The sequence below is a fragment of the Mugil cephalus genome, chromosome 23 (genome assembly GCF_022458985.1).
Source record: "Mugil cephalus isolate CIBA_MC_2020 chromosome 23, CIBA_Mcephalus_1.1, whole genome shotgun sequence".
In the NCBI taxonomy this organism is placed as follows: domain Eukaryota; kingdom Metazoa; phylum Chordata; class Actinopteri; order Mugiliformes; family Mugilidae; genus Mugil; species Mugil cephalus.
This window is the reverse complement of record NC_061792.1, coordinates 639,989-660,670: the sequence shown is the minus strand read 5'-3', so window position 1 is coordinate 660,670 and position 20,682 is coordinate 639,989. Positions and strand designations below refer to the sequence as shown.

The 20,682-nt window shown below is 41.4% G+C and overlaps 5 non-coding genes and 11 pseudogenes across 5 annotated transcripts; all 16 read left to right on the top strand.

The window, feature by feature from the left end:
* Positions 1-9,173: 9,173 nt before the first annotated feature.
* Positions 9,174-9,295, top strand: LOC125002976 (annotated as a pseudogene).
* A 3,510-nt stretch (positions 9,296-12,805) lies between these two features.
* On the top strand, positions 12,806-12,924 carry LOC125001394. The gene has a single exon (XR_007111651.1). It is a non-coding gene; the product is annotated as a 5S ribosomal RNA (ribosomal RNA).
* A 101-nt stretch (positions 12,925-13,025) lies between these two features.
* LOC125001998 lies at positions 13,026-13,144 on the top strand. The gene has a single exon (XR_007111741.1). It is a non-coding gene; the product is annotated as a 5S ribosomal RNA (ribosomal RNA).
* Positions 13,145-13,245: 101 nt separating this feature from the next.
* Positions 13,246-13,364, top strand: LOC125001562 (annotated as a pseudogene).
* Positions 13,365-15,336: 1,972 nt separating this feature from the next.
* Positions 15,337-15,455, top strand: LOC125001640 (annotated as a pseudogene).
* Positions 15,456-15,775: 320 nt separating this feature from the next.
* LOC125003173 lies at positions 15,776-15,894 on the top strand. The gene has a single exon (XR_007112039.1). It is a non-coding gene; the product is annotated as a 5S ribosomal RNA (ribosomal RNA).
* Positions 15,895-15,995: 101 nt separating this feature from the next.
* On the top strand, positions 15,996-16,114 carry LOC125001768 (annotated as a pseudogene).
* Positions 16,115-16,215: 101 nt separating this feature from the next.
* On the top strand, positions 16,216-16,334 carry LOC125001848 (annotated as a pseudogene).
* Positions 16,335-16,435: 101 nt separating this feature from the next.
* Positions 16,436-16,554, top strand: LOC125003020. Its single transcript, XR_007111889.1, has one exon. It is a non-coding gene; the product is annotated as a 5S ribosomal RNA (ribosomal RNA).
* A 101-nt stretch (positions 16,555-16,655) lies between these two features.
* On the top strand, positions 16,656-16,774 carry LOC125001969 (annotated as a pseudogene).
* Positions 16,775-16,875: 101 nt separating this feature from the next.
* Positions 16,876-16,994, top strand: LOC125003232. The gene has a single exon (XR_007112094.1). It is a non-coding gene; the product is annotated as a 5S ribosomal RNA (ribosomal RNA).
* Positions 16,995-17,095: 101 nt separating this feature from the next.
* Positions 17,096-17,215, top strand: LOC125002060 (annotated as a pseudogene).
* A 101-nt stretch (positions 17,216-17,316) lies between these two features.
* On the top strand, positions 17,317-17,425 carry LOC125002903 (annotated as a pseudogene).
* A 2,135-nt stretch (positions 17,426-19,560) lies between these two features.
* LOC125002237 lies at positions 19,561-19,678 on the top strand (annotated as a pseudogene).
* Positions 19,679-19,991: 313 nt separating this feature from the next.
* LOC125002777 lies at positions 19,992-20,107 on the top strand (annotated as a pseudogene).
* Positions 20,108-20,426: 319 nt separating this feature from the next.
* LOC125002268 lies at positions 20,427-20,535 on the top strand (annotated as a pseudogene).
* Positions 20,536-20,682: the final 147 nt, after the last annotated feature.

Sequence of the window (20,682 nt, the reverse complement as noted above, 5' to 3'; positions counted from 1 at the left end):
CTAAGTATAAACGTGGCTAAAAAGGCAATTTCAATGTTTCAGATTGTCTGTATGTATGTTAGTATTTATTTTTATTTAAACCTTTGTTACCTAGCAAGCAATTAAAACAGTTTTACCCGGCTTAGTTGGTTGTCATTTATATTGCCTGTAAGTTATCTGTTGTCTTGGAACAGGCAAACCGGCATAGGCACAATTGTGATGCAGCGAACTGGTACAATCGTTAATAGTTGTACAACTACAACTATAACCGAAGAGTCAACCTTAACATATTTGAGTGTTTATGCTCTAATGCTGGACTTTGGAAAATCTTTCCCACACTCTCTTCCTAGCGCACTCCTCACAAAATTTACATAGAATGTGCCATAGAATGTTTTCCTTCAAGATGTCAAAGAAATCCTTTCCTTTCCATCAAATCTTTCATGGCCAAGATGCATAGAATCTTTGCCTTTGATCTTACTGAAAGTTTGTTTATACAAGCTCTTGGATCTGTAACAATACTTTTAGATGCTTCTCAGAGTACAAATTGACTGCAAGCAAGACATCGAAACACTTGAATAGATGCAAAGGTTTCATTGATCTTTCTTCCAACAGTTTTACAAAACATTTCCCGAATAACAAGCATCAATGGCAACCAACAAAACAGAAAAGAGCTGAATATCTCAGTAGGAGCAATCTGGGAAATTGCCAGAAAGTGTAAATCTTTGCTCAGAGAGGGCGGCTTTGAATTTGTTACCATTACATCAGGAGATTAAGGTAACATATACTCATCAAAATACAAGAAACTGATCATTTTGACCACTAATATATGCTGCTTTCGTGATGTTTGACATCGCCTACGGCCATACCGAACCTGAACACAGCCCGAGTCTCTGTCTGATCTAGATAGCAAGCACTGTCGAGCCTGGGGGTTGGTACTTCTGGATGTGGAGACCAATCCACCAGGGAATACCAGGTGCTGTAAGCATTTCAGTCTCAACAGGTGACATGGTAACATTTACATCATCAAAATACATGCAATGATAGATTTGATCACTTATAATATACTGCTTTAGTGCATTTGACTTTGCTCAACGGCATACTAACCTGAACACCCCGATCTATAGTCAGATCTCGGAGCTAACACGGTCGCCCTGGATATGACTCTGGATAGATACCGCTGGAATACTATGTTCTGAAATCCTTCATTTTCATCAGGAGACAAGACACATTTACATCATCAAAATACATGCAATGATGATTTTGACCACTTATATATAACTGCGTTTTGACAGTTACCGATTCTTACGGCCATACAACCACTGAACAGACGGCCTGATCTCCTCTGATCTCGGAAGCTAAGCATGGTCGAGCCTGTTAGTCACTTGAGATGGGAGAACCCGCCAGGGAATACCAGGTGCTGTAAGCTTTTCATTCTCATCATTGAGACATGGTAACATTTACATCATCAAAATACATGCAAAGATCATTTGATCATCTTATATATACTGCTTAGTGACATTTGACGTTGCTTTACTGCCATACAACCTGAACAAGCCCGAATCATCCGTCTGATCTCGGAACTAGCATGGAGGGGCCCTGGTTAGACTGGAATGGGAGACCGCCTGGGAAACCAGGTGCTGTTTAGCTTTTCATTCCTCATCAGGAGACATTGTAACATTTTACATCATAAAAATTACATGCATGATCATTTTGATCACTTATATAAACTGCTTTAGTGACAATTGACTTGCTTTATGGCCATACCAACGCTGAAACCGCGCCCGATATCTCGCGGATCTCTGCAGCTAAGCAAGCACGGTCGGCCTGGTTAGTACTTGGATGGGAGAACCGCCTGGGAATATCCAGATGCTGCAAGCTTTCATTCTCATCATGAGACATGGTAACATTATATCATCAAAAACATGCAATGATGATTTTGAGCACTCATATATAACTGATTTTAGTGACATTTGACATTGCTTACGCCATACCTACCTGAACACGTCTGATCTCGTACTCTAAGCACGGTCGGAGCCTGGTTAGTACTGATGGGGAGACCGCCTGGGAAAACTCTGTGCTGTAGAGCCTTTTCATTTTCATCAGTAGACATGGTAACATTTACATCAACAAAATACATGCAATGAAGAATTTTACCACTTATATATACTGCGTTAGTGACAGTATTAAAGTTGCTTACGGCCATAACCACCCTGAACACGCCCTGATCTCCCGTCTGACAAGGAAGCTATCCAGCGACGGAGCCTGGTTCGTACTTGGAAGGAGACCGCCTGGGAATGCCCAGGTGCTGTCAACTTTTCATTTTCATCAAAGACATGGAAACATTTACATCATCAAAATACATGCAAATGATAGATTTTGACGAATTATATATACATCTTTAGTAACATCTGACATGGCTTACAGCCATCAACTACCAACCTGTCACTGAGCGACGCTCGAGCGCCCGAATCCGTCTGATCTCGGAAGCTAAGCACGGTCGGGCCTGCTTAGTACTTGGATGGGAGACCTCTGGAAATACGAGGTGCTGTAAACCTTTCAATTTTCATCAGATAAATGAAACATTTACAACATACAAAAATACTGCAATGATCATTTGACCACATATATATACTGCTTTAGTGACATTTGACTTGCTTACGGCCATACTAACCTGAACGACCCCAAATCTTGTCTGATCATCGAAGCTCAAGCACGGTCGGGCCTGGTTAGACTTGGATAGGAGACCTGCCGGGATACTGAGGTGCTGTAAGCCTTTCATTTCATCAGGAGACATGGGTCACATTTACATCAGCAAAGATACAAGCAATGAATGATTTGACCACTTATATATACTGCGTTTGTGACAATTACCCAAAAAAAAATTTTTTTTGCTTACGGCATACCACCTGAACACACGCAAGATCTCGTCTGATCGTCGGAAGCTAACATGGTCGTGGGCCTGTTAGTACTCTGGATGGAGACCGACGCCTGGGAATCACCAGTGGCTGAAGCTTTTCATTCTCAACAGGAGACAATGGTAACATTTACAACATCAAAATACATGCAATGAACCATTTGATCACTTATAGAAACTGCTTTAGTGACATTTGACATTGCTACGGACATACCAACCTGAACAATCCCGATCTCGTCTGATCTCGTAAAGCTAAGCTGGACGGGCCTGGTTAGAACTTATGTGGAGGTATACCGCCAGTAATACCATATAGCAGTAAGCCCCCCCTTTTCATCTCATCATGAGACATGGTAACATTTACATCATCAAAAACATACAATGATGATTTTGACCGACTATATAAACTCGGCGTATTGGTGACCGTTAACGTTGATTTACAACGCCATACCACCCGAACACTGTCTGATCTCGTCTGATCTCGAAGTTACGCAGTGTTTGCCTGTCAGTACTATGGATGGGAAGACCGCCTGGAATACCAGGTGCTGTACAGCTTTTCATTTTCATCAGGAGACATGGTAATATTTACGTCATCAAAATACATGCAATGATCATATTTGAGCATTATATATACGGCTTTAGTGACATTTGACATTGCTTAACGGCCATACCAACCTTAACTCCGCCTGATCTCGTCTGTTCTCGGAAGCTAAGCACTGTCGGGCCCAGATAGTACTTGGATAGAGACCAGCCTTGGAATACAGGGCTGAAAGCTTTTCTTTCTCATCAGGAGACAAGTAACATTTACATCATCCAAAATACATGCAATGATCATATTGAGCACTTATATAGTACTGCTTTAGTGACATTTGACATGCTTACGCCATACCAACCTGAACTGCGCCCGATCACGTCTGATCTCAGGAAGCTAAGCCTCGGTCGACGCCAGTTATTACTTGATGGGAGACCGCCTAGGGAATCCAGGAGCAGTAAGCTTTTCATTCTCATCAAGGAGACATGGTAACATTTACATCATCAAAAACATGCAATGATGATTTTTGAGCAACTTATATATAACTGATTTAGTGACAATTGCCATTTGCTTACCGGCCATTACCATACATGAACAAGTCTGATCTCGGAAGCTAAGCTACGGACGGGTCCTGTTAGTACTAGTTGGATGAGAACCGCCTGGGAATAACCAGGTGCTGTAAAGCTTTTCATTCTCATCAGAGACAAGGAAACAATTTACGTCATCAATTACATGCAATCGATCATTTTGACCACATTATATATAATTCTTTAGTTGACATTTAGACATTGCTTACGCCACACCTAACCTGAACACGCTCTGATCTCGTTCTGATCTCGGAAGCTAAGCTACGTCGGCCAGGTTAGTACTTGGAATGGGAAGAAACCTGCCTGGGAATACCAGTAGCTGTAAGCTATATCATACACAACCCGGAGCAACAAGGTAACATTTAACAATCATCAAAAAACATGCAATGAATCATTATGATCACTATATATACTGCTTTAGGGATACTTGACATTGCTTACTTCCATACCAACCTGAACAAGCCTGATCACGTCTGATCCCGAACTAAGCATGGTAGTGCCACTGGTTAGAACTAGGTGGGGAGACCGCCTAGGAATAACCGTTTCCTGTCAGCTTTTCATTTTCATCAGGAGACTGGAAACATATTACATCATCCAAAACATGCATGATTAATTTTGAGCACATATAAATACTGATTTAGTGACATTAGACGTTCCTTAAACGGTCCATACCAACCACAACCATTCCCCGATCTCGTCTGATCTCGGAAGCTAAGCACTGTCGGAGCGCCCGTTAGTACTTGGAAGGGATAACGCCAAGGAAAACGCAGGAGCAGTAAGCCTTTTCATTCTCATCAGGAGACATGGAACATTTACATCCGCAAAATACCTACAATTATGATTTTGAACGCACTTATATAATACCTTTGCTTTATGTGACAGTTACCGTTGCTTATAGGCCATTACCAACCTGACAATCGCTCCTATCTCGTCTGATCACAAGCGAAGCATGGTCGCAGCCTGGTTAGTACTTGATGGGAGACCGCCTAGGACAACCCGGATGCTGTAAGCTTATTCATTTTCATCAGAGACCATGGTAAACATTTACAACATCAAAAACAAGCAAAGTACATATATTACCACTATATTTTACTTCTTTAGTGACATTTGACATTGCTTACGCCATCACCAACCTGAACACTCGTCTCGTCTGATCTTCGGAAGCTAAGCACGGTCGGCCTGGTTGTACTTGATGGGAGAAACCGCCTTGGAATACTAGTCGCTGTAACAGCCTTTCATTTTTCATCAGGAACATGGTAAGCATTTACATCAACAAAATACATGCATCATGATTTTGACCACTTATATAAACACGACTTACTAGCGTTTGTGAACAGTTACCATTTCTTTACTTCCATAGCAACCCCTGAGACTCGCCTGATCTATCTGTCTTGATTCGCCGAAGCTCAAGCAGTGTAGCGCCTGGTTAGTACTTGATGGGAGACCGCCTGGAAAAACCAGGTGCTGTAAGCTATTTCATCTCATCAGGAGACATGGTAACATTATACATCATCAAAATAAATGCAAATGATCATTTTGATCCCTTATTATACTGCTTTATGACATTTAGACATTGCTTATGCCATAACCCACATGAACTCAGCCCGATCTCGTCTGATATCTCGGAAGCTAAGCATGGTAGGGCCTGGTTAGTACTTGGATGGGGACCCGCCTCGGAACAACCCGTTGCTTGTAAGCTTTTCATTTTCCATCAGGAGACATGGTAACATTACATCAACAAAAACATGCAATGAAGATTTTGAGCACTTATTTATATATCTGATTTAGTGACATTTGACATTGCTAACGGCCATACCTACCTGGACACGTCTGATCTTAGGAAGCTAAGAAACACGGTCGGGCCAGGATTAGTACTTGGATGGGAGACCACCTGGGAATACTAGGTGCTGTAAGCCTTTCATTTTCATCAGTAGACATGGTAACAATATACATCATCAAAATACTTGCAATGAATATTTTTGAACCACTTATAAAATATATTGCGTTTGTGACAGTCACCGTGCTTTATGGCCATACATCCCAGAAACAACAGCCTGATCTCTGAAGCTAAACAGTTAGGGCCTGGTTAGTACTTGGATTGGAGACCGCCTGGAATACTAGGTGCCTGTAAGCCTTTTCATTTTCATCAGGAGACCATGGTAAACCAATTACATCATCAAAATACATGCAATGATGATTGACACACTTATAAATACATCGTTTGTGACAGTCACGCATTGCCTGACGGCCATACCAAACCTTACCACGCCCGGAACTCTGTCTGATCTCGGAAGACTAAGCACGGTCGGGCCCTGGTAATAACTTGGATGGGACACTGCGTACTGGAATACAAGGTGCTGTAAGCCTTTCAATTTCATCAGGAGAATTGGTAACCTTTTACATCAATACAAATTACATGCAATGATGATTTTGACCACTATATATACTTGCGTTTGTGACAGACACCATTGCTTACGCCATACCACCCTGAACCACGCTGAACCCTCGGTCGATCTCCGAAGCTAGCCAGTGTCGGCCTGGTTAGTACTATGGATGGGAGACGCCTGGATACCAGTTGCTGTAAGCTTTTCATCTCATCAGAGACATGGTAACATTACATCATCAAAATCACATGCAATGAAGTAAGTACTTGAGATCAAGACGAGATCGGAAGCTAGTTTCAGGGTTGGTATGGCCGTAAGCAATGGTCAAATGTCACTAAGCAGTATATATCAATTCGTCAAAATCATCATTGCATGTATTTTGATGATCAATGAAGGCAAAGATACTATTGCCATCATGATCAAGAGGAAAACATTTCATGACATCATCATCAAAGGAAACAATGAGGACATCATCAAAGGAAGAACACCATGACTTCATCGCCACTGTTTCATCCATTCGTTTCATTGTATGTGCGTGAGCATGCACTAACTTACGTAGGATAGGGTAACGTTTACACCATGTGGCGCTCATGTAGTCGCACGTGCGTCTTTAACGTGCGCGAAACAACACACCATAATTAGACAACATGCTCCCATAACTGTTTGTAAAGGTGTGTTTAAGCCTCAACCACATTTTATAAACAATAGTGTTTGTGTCACGTGTAGTTTTAATCAGTGCGCTTTATGATTCTTTAATCGTAATTTCCTCTTAGGATACATAATGGTCTAGCTGAACCTATTAACAGCGCTACTTGTGGCTTTACATACACAATGATGTAAGTATCTATGTAAATGATTTCATTTATGCTTTCTTTCGGCAATACAGCAACACCCCAACGACTGAGGTGGTAGCCGACGGTGCTGTCGAGATTTGTCATTAGAAAATATTGCCAAGAGGTTTCCTAACATTGCTATGTATTTTGCATCAATTGCTGTTGTCCAAAATTTGAACTGAGACGCCGAAATAAAACGAGGCCAGTGGAGATAACGAGGTCGTTAGCATACGGGTGGAGTGGGGAGCTAACTACGGGCAAAGTTAACTGCTTAAACGGCCAATTTCAATGTGTCAGTAAGTTGTCTGTAAAGTATGTTAGTATATATTTTTATATAACCTTTGATTTACCTAGGCAAGTGCAATTACGAACATTTTAACCGGCTGTAGTTGTTTTGTCATTTTATTGCTGTAAAGTTTTCTGTTTGTCTTGGAACAGGCTTAACCGGTTTTAGCACGTTGTGAATGCTGCCAACTGTACAACGTGCGTTAAATAGTTGTACAAACTACAACTATAGCTCGAAGAGATCACCTTAACAAATTAGAGTGTTTATGCACTAATCTGGACTTTTATGAGACATGTAATAAAAGAGTGGATCAATGAAAATAAAAAAGACCCCAGTTAGTTGTCATAGGATGTACTCAATCACTTGAATCTTGAATTAGAGATAAGGCCAGGACAATTTTAACGTTATTAAAAACCCCGAGGAGCAATGAAGGTTTTACAGACAATGCCAAATGAGAAAACAAACCAAGAACCAAAGGAAGAACCTATATAAAAGTAAATATTTTAAAGTTACAGAAAATAATTACCTCTACAACTATTTATTACTTAATACTGATGACAGTTGGTAGAAGAGGTGGGAGTGGTGATTTTGGTTGCCATAAAGCCAAAATCTGACGACATAAATTATCATATCAATAGTACCAACGGAACCGCAGTGTTATAGATCCGCACTATGTGACACACCACGATTGAAAGAGTTAATGAAAACTTTGACGAGGAACCTAAATGAAAACACAACCAGAGTGGAGAGAAAAGAAAAATTATCACAGAAAACAAAAGAAATTTGGAAAATCTTCCCACACTCTCTCTTATACCTATACGCACTCCTCACAAAATTTACATAGAATGTGCCATAGAAATGTTTTTCCTTTTATTTCCCCAATTTTGGAAGTCATAGTAATTCGTGTCCTTTCATCAAATCTTTCTCCTTAGGCCTATGATGGCATAGAATCATTGCCTTTGATCTTACTGAAAGTATTGTTTTATAACACAGCCACTGTGGATCGATACATTCTTTAGTGCTTCTCAAGAGTTACAAAATTGACTGCAACAAGACAAAAACGAACACACTTGAAAAGAGGCATGGTTCATTGATATTTCGTCCAAATAGTTTACAAAACATTTCCCGAATAACAATCATCAATGGCAACCCAACAAAACAGCACACAAGAGCTGAAATATCTCAGTAGGGAGCACTCTGGGATATTGCCTGAAAGTCAATTCTTTCCTCAAGAAGTGCGGCTTTTGAATTGTTAACCCAAAGCTAGCAAAACCACGAGAAAGTGCGTCAAAGTCAACAAGATCCGTCCGTCAATATCAGACAGGCAAAAGTTGAAATTGATATGCTGAAATTGACATGCTGAAACAGCTGCGACGTCCCCATAGGTGAACGATGATTGGCTAATGGTGCAGTAGGGGCCCTTTCACGATAAGCCAAACTCAGGCATTGGTTCAGTTTAACACAAATCACACCCAAAACCCAGTTGACCGGGATTCCGCCTTGTTTTTCTCTCTGATTAATATGCAACCCTGTTACATTCTTGACTCAACTTTTCCTGGCAGACTGTATCATTGTAGAAGCTTCACTCAAAAAACAAAAATACATGCAAATGATGATTTGACTACAGTATATTATACTGCGTTTGTGAAAGTATAACGTTGCTTTACGGCCATACCACCCTGACCAAACGCCTGATCTCGTTTGATCTCGGAAGCCAAGCAGTGTCGGCCTGGTTAGTACTTGATGTGGGAGACCGCCAGGGAATACCAAGGTGCTGTAAGCTTTTTTTCATTTTCATCAGGAGACATGGTAAACATTTTACATCAACAAAATTACATGCTATGATGATTTGACCATTTAAATATAGTGCGTTTGTGACAGTTAAAGTTGCTTACGGCCATACCAACCCTGAACATGCCTGATCTCGGAGCAAAAGCAGTGACGGAGCCTCGTTATTACTTGGATGGGACAGACCACCTGGGAATACATGGTGCTGTAAGCATTTACATATTACATTAACAGTTTACAGACATCAAAATACACGCAATGATGTATTTTACCACTTATATAAACTGCGTTTGTGACATTCACCAATTGCTTATGGCCGTACCACCCAGCAACACGCCAGATCTCGTCTGATCTCGAAGCTAAGCAGTGTAAGCCGTTTCGTACTTGGACTGGTAACCGCCAGGGAATACCCGGGTGGCTCGTAAGCTTTTCAATTTTCATCAGGAGACATGGTAACATTTACATCATCAAAATACATGCAAAGATGATTTATGAAACCACATATATATACTGCGTTTTTTTTTTTATTTTGTGACGGTTTACCATTGCTTACCGCCCAAACCACCCTGAACACTCGGCTGTTCACGTCTGATCCTCAAGTGGAAGCTAACATGTAGGGTCTGTATAGTTCTTGGTGGGAGAACGCCTGGGAATACCAGGTGCAGTAGGCTTTTCAATCACATCGATGAGACATGGTAACAATTACTATCATCAAAATACATCAATGATCATTTGAAACACTTATATATACAGCTTTAGTGACAATAAATAACTATTGCTTACGGCGCCATACCAACCTGAACAACGCCGTGATCTCGTCTGATCACGGAAGCTAAGCACGGTCGGGCCAGGTTAGTACTTGGCTGGGAGACCGCCTGGGAATACTAGTTGCACTAAGCCTACTCATATTTTCATCATGAGACATGGTAACCTTAACATCATAAAAATACTTGCAATGATGATTTTTTGACCACTTAAATATAACCTGCGTTTGAGACAGTTTACCTATTGCTTACGGCCATATCCACCATGAACAAACGTATGCCTGATCTCGTCTGAACACAAAGCAAAGCATGTCGGGCCTGTTAGTAACTTAGATTGGAGACCGCCTCGGAATACAAGGTCTGTAAAGCTATTCATTCTCAACAGGAGACATGGTAACATTTTACAATCATCAAAAACATGCAATTATCGTTTTTGATCACATATATATACTGCTTTAGTGACATTTGAAGTTTCTTACGCCATACCAACCTGAACAAGCCGATCCTCTTCTGATACTCGAAGCTAAGCACGGTCGGTGCCCAGGTAGTACTTGGATTGGAGACCGCCTGGAATACCCAAGGTGCTGTAAGCTTTTCATTCTCATCAGGAGACCTGGGTAACATTTACATCAACAAATATAATCAAATGCTCGATTTTGACCACTTGTATATACTGTCTTATTGACATTTGACCATTGCTTACGTCCATACCAATCTGAACAAGCCCTATCATCGTCTGATTCTCGAAGCTAATCACGGTCGGTGCCTGGTTAGTACTTTGATGGGAGACCGCCTGGTAATACCAGGTGCTGTAAAGCTTTTCAATTCATTCAGGAGACTAAGGTAACATTTACCTCACATCAAAATACATGCAATGATGGTATTGACCACTATATATATACTTAGCGTATATGTCAGTTACCATAGCTTATTGGGCCATCACCACCCTGAACACGCCTGATATCATCTGATCTCGGAAGCTAGGCCTGGTTCGAACTGGATGGGAAACCGCCTGGTAATACCAGGTGCTGTAGAAGCTTTTTCATTCTCATCAGGAGACATGGAACATTTACATCAACCAAAATACATGCACATATGATTTTGATCACTTATATATACTTGCTAAGTGACATTTGGAACGTTTGCTTACAGCCATACCAAACTGACAATGCCCGATCGTTCGACTGATTCACGGAAGCTAATCTCAAGGTCGGGCCTGTTTAGTACTTGGATGGGAGACCGCCTGTAAAACAGGAGCTGAAAGCTATTCATTCTCAATCAGGAGACGCTGGTAACATTTACATCAACAAAATACATGCAATGATGATTTTGACCACTATATTTATACTTGCTTTGTGACAGTTAAACGTTGCCCTTACGGCCATACCACCCTGAAATGCGCTTGCTCTCATTTGATCTCCGAAGCTTAAGTATTGTCGGGCCTGGTTAGTAACTTGGATGGGAGACCGCCTGAGAATACTAATACTGTAACATTCATTTCATCAGGAGACATGGTAACATTGTCCATCATCAAAAATACATGCAATGTTGCTCTTTGACCACTTATAAATACTGCGTTTTGTGACAGTTACCGTTTCCTAACGCCATAGACCAACCTGAACACCGCCCGAGTCTCGTCTGACTCGGAAGCTAAGCACGTCCGACGCACCCCAACCTGGTTAGCACTTGGATAGGTAGAAACCGCCTGGGATAACTAGGTTCTGTAAGACCTTTTCTTTACATCAGGAGACATGGTAACATTACATCATCAAAATACATGCAATGAGATTTTGACCACTTATTAAATACTGCGTTTGTGACAGTTACGAATGCTTACGGCCATACCCACCAAACCCTGAACACAGCCTGATCTTCAACTGATCTCAGGAAGCTAACAGTGTAGGGCCTGGGTAGTACTATGATGTTTAGAAACGCCTAGGAATACCAGGTGCTGTAAAGCTTTCAATCTCATCAGTAGACATGGTAACATTAACATCATCAAAATACATCAATAAGATTTTGACCACTTATATATACTGCGTTTGTGACCAGTTTACCATTGCTTACGGCCAAACCACCCTGAACACGGCTGTTCTCGTCTGATCACGGAAGCTACTGCAGTGTATGGCCTGGTTAGTACTTGGATGGAGACCGCCTGAAAATACTCAGATGCTGTAACCTTTCCTTTTCATCAGGAGACCATGGTATCATTTACATCATCAAAAAACATGCAATGATGATTTTGACCACTTATATATACTTCACGTTTGTTGACAGTCACCATTGCTTTACGGCCATAACAATCCTGAACACCGACTGATTCTTGTCTGAATCTCGGAGCTAAACATGTAAGGCCTGGTAGTACTTGGATGGGAGACCGCCTGGGAATACCAGGTGCTGAAAGCTTTTTTCATTCTTCATCAGGAGACATGGAAACAAATTACATCATCAAAATACATGCCAATGAAGATTTTAGACCACTTATATATCCTGAGCGATTGTTGACAGTTAATGTACTTACGGCATACACCACACCACTGAAAACGCCTGATCTCAATTGATGCTCCGAAGATTTAAGCAAGTGTCGGGCCTGGTTAGTACTTGATGGAGACCGCCTGTAAATACTATATGCTGTAAGCCTTTCATTATCATCATGAGACCTGGTAACATTTACATCATCAAAATACATACAATGATGATTTTGACCACTTATATATACTGCGTTTGTGACCGTTAACGTTGCTTACGGCCATACCACCCTGAACACGCCTGATCTCGTTTGATGTCGGAAGTTAAGCAGTGTTTGGCCTGGTCAGTACTTGGATGGGAGACCGCCTGAGAATACCAGGTGCTGTAAGCTTTTCATTCTCATCAGGAGACATGGTAACATTTACGTCATCAAAATACATGCAATGATCATTTTGACCACTTATATATACTGCTTTAGTGACATTTGACATTGCTTACGGCCATACCAACCTGAACGCGCCCGATCTCGTCTGATCTCGGAAGCTAAGCACGGTCGGGCCTGGTTAGTACTTGGATGGGAGACTGCCTGGGAATACCAGGTGCTGTAAGCTTTTCATTCTCATCAGGAGACATGGTAACATTTACATCATCAAAATACATGCAATGATGATTTTGACCACTTATATATACTGCGTTTGTGACAGTTACAATTGCTTACGGCCATACCACCCTGAACACGCCTGATCTCGTCTGATCTCGAAAGCTAAGCATGCTCGGGCCTGGTTAGTGCTTGGATGGGAGACCGCCTGGGAATAACAGGTGCTGTAAGCTTTTCATTCTCATCATGAGACATGGTAACATTTACATCATCAAAATACATGCAATGATGTAAGTACTTGAGATCAGACGAGATCGGGCGTGTTCAGGTTGGTGTGGCCGTAAGCAATGTCAAATGTCACTAAAGCAGTATATATAAGTCGTGAAAATGATCATTGCATGTATTTTGATGATGTAATGAAGGCAAAGATTCTATGCCATCATGATCAAAGGAAAACATTTCATGACATCATCATCAAAGGAAAACAATTGAGGACATCATCAAAGGAAGACATCCCATGACGTCATCGCCCTGTTTCATCCATCGTTTCTTTTGTATGTGCGTGAGAATGCCGGGAACTACGTACGGATGTAACGTTACTCCATGTGAGCGCATGTAGTCGCATATGCGTCTGTAGGTGCGCGAAAACGATATACAAAAATTAGACCAACATGCTCCCATAACTGTGTGTAAAGGTTTGTTTAAGCCTCATCCACATTGTATAATCAATATGTTTGTGTCACGTGTAGTTTAATCATGTGCGGCTGATTCTTCATCGTATTTCCCTCTGAGGTACATAATGGTCTAGTTGGAACCTATTAACAGCGCTACTTGTGGCTTTACTACACAATGATGTAAGTATTATGTAAATTAGTTCTGTTTTTGCGTTTCTTTCGGGCAATACAGCAAACCCCAACGTCTGAGGTGGTAGCCGACGTGTGCTTTCGAGATTTGTCATTAGAAATATTGACAAGTGTTTTAGTAACATTGCTTGTATTTTGCATCAGTTTGCTGTTATCCACAATTTGAACTGACGCCAAAATAAAACGAAGCCAGTGGAGATAACGTGGTCGTTAGCATACGGTGGAGTGGGGAGCTAACTACGGGGCTAAGTTAACGTGCTAACGGCCAATTTCAATGTGTCAGAATGTGTCTGTATGTATGTTAGTATTTTATTTTTATTTAACCTTTGTTTACCTAGGCAAGCAATTAGAAACAGTTTTACGGCTATAGTTGTGTTGTCATTTGTATTGCTGTAAGTTTTCTGTTTGCCTTGGAACAGGCTAACCGGCAGGACTATTTTACGTTATTCCCCGTGGAGAAATGAAGGTTTTACAGACAATGCAAAATGATAAAACAAACCAAAACCAAAGGAGAGAAACTATATAAAAGTAAATATGTTAAAGGTACAAAAATAATTACATCTACTACTATTTATTACTAATACTGATACAGTTGGTAGAAGAGTGGTAGTGGTGATTTTGGTTGCTCATTCCAAAATCTGACGACATATATTATCATATCAATAGTACCATCGGACGGCAGTGTTATAGATCTCACTATGTGACACTCAAGATTGAAAGGTGTTAATGAAAACTTTGATCGAGGAACCTAAATGAAAACACAACCAGAGTGAGAGAAAAGAAAATTATCACAGAAAACAGAAGAAATCTGGAAAATCTTTCCCACACTCTCTCTTCCTAGCGCACTCCTCACAAAATTTACATAGAATGTGCCATAGAATGTTTTCCTTCATGATGTCATAGAATTCTGTCCTTTCATCAAATCTTTTCCTTTGGCCATGATGGCATAGAATCTTTGCCTTTGATCTTACTGAAAGTTTGTTTTATACAAGCCTCTGTGGATCTGTACATTCTTTAGTGCTTCTCACAGTTATAAATTGACTGCAAGCAAGACAAGGAACACACTTGAATAGAGCATGGTTCATTGATTTTCGTTCAAAGTTTTACAAAACATTTCCCGAATAACAAGCATCAATGGCAACCAACAAAACAGCAAAAGAGCTGAATATCTCAGCAGGGACATCTCTGGGAAATTGCCTGAAAGTGCAATCTTTCCTCAGAGAGGGCGGCTTTGAATTTGTTACCATTTTCATCAGGAGACATGGTAACATTTACATCATCAAAATACATGCAATGATCATTTTGACCACTTATTTATACTGCTTTAGTGATGTTTGACATTGCTTACGGCCATACCACCCTGAACACGCTTGATCTCATCTAATCTCGGAAGCTAAGCAGTCTAGGGCCTTGTTAGTACTTGGATGGGAGACCGCCTGGGAATACCAGGTGCTGTAAGCTTTTCATTCTCATCAGGGGACATGGTAACATTTACATCATCAAAATACATGCAATGATCATTTTGATCACTTATATATACTGCTTTAGTGACATTTGACTTTGCTTACGGCTAGGGCAAACTGAACAAGCCAGATCTCGTCTGATCTCGGAAGCTAAGCATGGTCGGGCCTGGTCAGTTCTTGGATGGGAGACCGCCTGGGAATACCAGGTCCTGTAAGCTTTTCATTTTCATCAGGAGACATGGTAACATTTAAATCATCAAAAGACATGCAATGATCATTTTGATCACTTATATAACTGCTTTAGTGACATTTGACGTTGCTTACGGCAATACCAACCTGAACACGCCTGATCTCGTTTGATCTCGGAAGTTAAGCAGTGTCGGGCCTGGTTAGTACTTGGATGGGAGACCGCCTGGGAATACTAGGTGCTGTAAGCCTTTCATTTTCATCTGGAGACATGGTAACATTTACATCATCAAAATACATGCAATGATGATTTTGATCACTTATATATACTGCGTTTGTGACAGTTGCCATTGCTAACGGCCATACCACCGTGAACACGCCTGATCTCATCTGATCTCGGAAGCTAAGCAGTGTAGGGCCTGGTTAGTACTTGGATCGGAGACCGCCTGGGAATACCAGGTCCTGTAAGCTTTTCATTCTCATCAGGAGACATGGTAACATTTACATCATCAAAAGACATGCAATGATCATTTTGATCACTAATATATACTGCTTTAGTGACATTTGACGTTGCTTACGGCCATACCAACCTGAACAAGCCCGATCTCGTCTGATCTAGGAAGCTAAGCATGGTCGGGCCTGGTTAGTACTTTTATGGGAGACCGCCTGGGAATACCAGGTGCTGTAATCTTTTCATTTTCATCAGGAGACATGGTAACATTTACATCATCAAAATACATGCAATGATGATTTTGACCACTTATATTTACTGCGTTTGTGACAGTCACCATTGCTTACGGCCATACCACCCTGAACACGCCTGATCTCATCTGATCTCGGAAGCTAAGCACGGTCGGGCCTGGTTAGTACTTGGATGGGAGACCGCCTGGGAATACTACGTGCTGTAAGCCTTTCATTCTCATCAGGATACATGGTAACATTTACATCATCAAAATACATGAAATGATCATTTTGACCACTTATATATACTGCGTTTGTGACAGTTACCGTTGCTTACGGCCATACCAACCTGAACAATCCCGATCTCGTCTAATCTCGGAAGCTAAGCACGATCGGCCCTGGTTAGTACTTGGATGGGAGACCGCTTGGGAATACCAGGTGCTGTACGCTTTTCATTTTCATCAGGAGGCATGGAAACATTTACATCATCAAAATACATGCAATGATGATTTTGACCACTTATATATACTGCGTTTGTGACAGTTACCATTGCTTACGGCCATACCACCCTGAACAAGCCTGATCTCGTCTGATCTCGGAAGCTAAGCAGTGTAGGGCCTGGTTAGTACTTGGATGGGAGACGGCCTGGGAATACCAGGTGCTGTAAGCTTTTCATTCTCATCAGGAGACATGGTAACATTTACATCATCCAAATACATGCAATGATGATTTTGAGCACTTATATATACTGCGTTTGTGAGAGTTAACGTTGCTTACGGCCATACCACACTGAACACGCCTGATCTCATTTGATATCCGAAGTTAAGCAGTGTCCGGCCTGGTTAGTACTTGTTATGGGAGACCGCCTGGGAATACCAGGTGCTGTACGCTTTTCATTTTCATCAGGAGACATGGTAACATTTACATCATCAAAATACATGCAATGATGATTTTGACCACTTATATATACTGCGTTTGTGACAGTTACCATTGCTTACGGCCATACCACCCTGAACAAGTCTGATCTCGGAAGCTCAGCAGTGCAGGGCCTGGTTAGTACTTGGATGGGAGACGGCCTGGGAATACCAGGTGCTGTAAGCTTTTCATTCTCATCAGGAGACATGGTAACATTTACATCATCCAAATACATGCAATGATGATTTTGAGCACTTATATATACTGCGTTTGTGACAGTTAACGTTGCTTACGGCCATACCAACCTGAACACGCCCAGGTCCTGTAAGCCTTTCATTTTCATCAGGGGACACAGGAACATTTCCATCATCATAATATATGCAATATTGATTTTGACCACTTATATGTACCGCTTTTGTGACTGACACCATACCACCTCGTAAGACGCCCGTGTTTGCTTGTCTCGCTTGCTTTCAGTTTGAAAGTCTAACAGAATCTACGGACCCACCTAGACTTGTATAAAACAAACTTTCAATAAGATCAAAGGCAAAGATTCTATGCCATCATGATCAAAGGAAAACATTTCATGACATCATCATCAAAGGAAAACAATTGAGGACATCATCAAAGGAAGACATCCCATGACGTCATCGCCCTGTTTCATCCATCGTTTCTTTTGTATGTGCTCGTGAGCATGTACGGAACTACGTATGGATGTAACGTTACTCCATGTGCGCGCATGTAGTCGCACGTGCGTCTGTACGTGCGCGAAAACAACACACAAGAATTAGACCAACATGCTCCCATAACTGTGTGTAAAGGTTTGTTTAAGCCTCATCCACATTGTATAATCAATATGTTTGTGTCACGTGTAGTTTAATCATGTGCGGCTGATTCTTTATCGTATTTCCCTCTGAGGTACATAATAGTCTAGCTGGAACCTATTAACAGCGCTACTTGTGGCTTTACTTCACAATGATGTAAGTATTATAGAAATTAGTTCTTTTTTGCGTTTTTTTCGGGTAATACAGCAAACCCCAACGTCTGAGGTGGTAGCCGACGTGTGCTGTCGAGATTTGTCACTAGAAATATTGACAAGTGGTTTCCTAACATTGCTTGTAGTTTGCATCAATTTGCTGTTGTCCACAATTTGAATTGACGTCAAAATAAAACGAGGCCAGTGGAGATAACGTGGTCGTTAGCATACGGGGGAGTGGGGAGCTAACTACGGGGCTAAGTTAACGTGCTAACGGCCAATTTCAATGTGTCAGAAATTTTGAAAATCTTTCCCACACTTTCTCTTCCTAGCCCACTCCTCACAAAATTTACATAGAATGTGCCATAGAATGTTTTCCTTCATGATGTCATAGAATTCTGTCCTTTGATGATTTCATCAAATCTTTTCCTTTGGCCATGATGGCATAGAATCTTTGCCTTTGATCTTACTGAAAGTTTGTTTTATACAAGCCTCTGTGGATCTGTACATTCTTTAGTGCTTCTCAGAGTTACAAATTGACTGCAAGCAAGACAAGGAACACACTTGAATAGAGCATGGTTCATTGATTTTTGTCCAAAGTTTTACAAAACATTTCCCGAATAACAAGCATCAATGGCAACCAACAAAACAGCAAAAGAGCTAAATATCTCAGTAGGGAGCACTCTGGGAAATTGCCTGAAAGTGCAATCTTTCCTCAGAGAGTGCAGCTTTGAATTTGTTACCAAATGCTGCAAAAACCAACGAGAAAGTCGGCGTCAAAGTCAACAAGAGCCGTCCGGCAATTTTCAGACAGGCAAAAGTTGAAATTGATATGCTGAAATTGACATGCTGAAACAGCTGCGACGTCCCGCATAGGTGATGATGATTGCTAAGGTGCAGTAGCCTTTCACGATAAGCCAATCTCAGCAGTGTTCAGTTTAAAACACAAATCACACTCAAGCCCTGGTTGTACCGGGTCGCCTTGTTTTTCTCTCTGATTCATATCTACCTGTTACATTCTGACTCTACTTCCTGGCAGACTGTATCATTGTAGACGCTTCAGCTCAAAAACAAAAATGCATGCAATGATGATTTTGACCACTTATAATATACTGCGTTTGTGACAGTTACCATTGCTTACGGCCCATACCACCCTGAAAACGCCTGATCTCGGAAGCTAAGCGTGTAGGCCTGGTTAGTACTGGATGGTGAGACCGCCTGGGAATACCAGGTACTGTAAGCTTTTCTTTTTCATCAGGAGACATGGTAACATTTACATCATCAAAATACATGCAATGATCATTTTGACCACTTAAAATATACTGCTTTAGTGACATTTGACGTTGCATACGGCCATACCAACCTGAACAAGCCCGATCTCGTCTTATCTCGGAAGCTAAGCACGGTCGGGCCTGGTAGTACTTGGATGGGAGACTGCCTGGGAATACCAGGTGCTGTAAGCTTTTCATTCGCATCAGGAGACATGGTAACATTTGCATCATCAAAATACATGCAATGATCATTTTGACCACTTATATATACTGCGTTTGTGACAGTTACCATGCTTAAGGCCATACCACCCTGAACACCCCTTGATCTCATTTTGATCTCGGAAGCTAAGGCCCTTGTTAGTACTTGGATGGAGACCGCCTGCGAATACTAGGTGCTGTAAGCCTTTCATTTTCATCAGGAGACATGGTAAACATTTACATCATCAAAATACAGCAATGATCATTTTGATCACTTATATATACTGCGTTTGTGACAGTTAACGTTGCTTACGCCATACCACCCTGAACACGCCTGATCTCGTCTGATCCTGAAGCTATGCAGCGTCGGGCCTGGTTAGTACTTGATGGGAGACCGCCTGGGAATACCAGGTGTTGTAAGCCTTTCATTTTCATCATGAGACATGGTAACATTTACATCATCAAAATACATGCAATGATCATTTTGAGCACTTATATATACTGCTTTAGTGACATTTGACATTGCTTACGGCCATACTAACCGAACACGCCCGATCTTGTCTGATCTTGGAAGCTAACCACGGTCGGCCCCTGGTTAGTACTTGGATTGGAGACCGCTGGGAATACCAGGTGCTGTAGCTTTTCATTCTCATCAGGAAACATTGGTACATTTAAAATCATCAAAAACATGCAATGATGATTTTGAGCACTTATATATACTGATTTAGTGACATTTGACATTGCTTACGGCCATACCTACCTGAACACGTCTGATCTCAGAAGCTAAGCACGGTCGGGCCTGGTTAGTACTTGGATGGGAGACCGCCTGGGAATACTAGGTGCTGTAAGCCTTTCATTTTCATCAGTAGACATGGTAACATTACATCATCAAAATACAACCCAATGATGAATTTGACCACTTATATATACTGCGTTTGTGACAGTTAACGTTGCATACAGCCATACCACCCTGAACACCGCCTGATCTCTTTCTGATC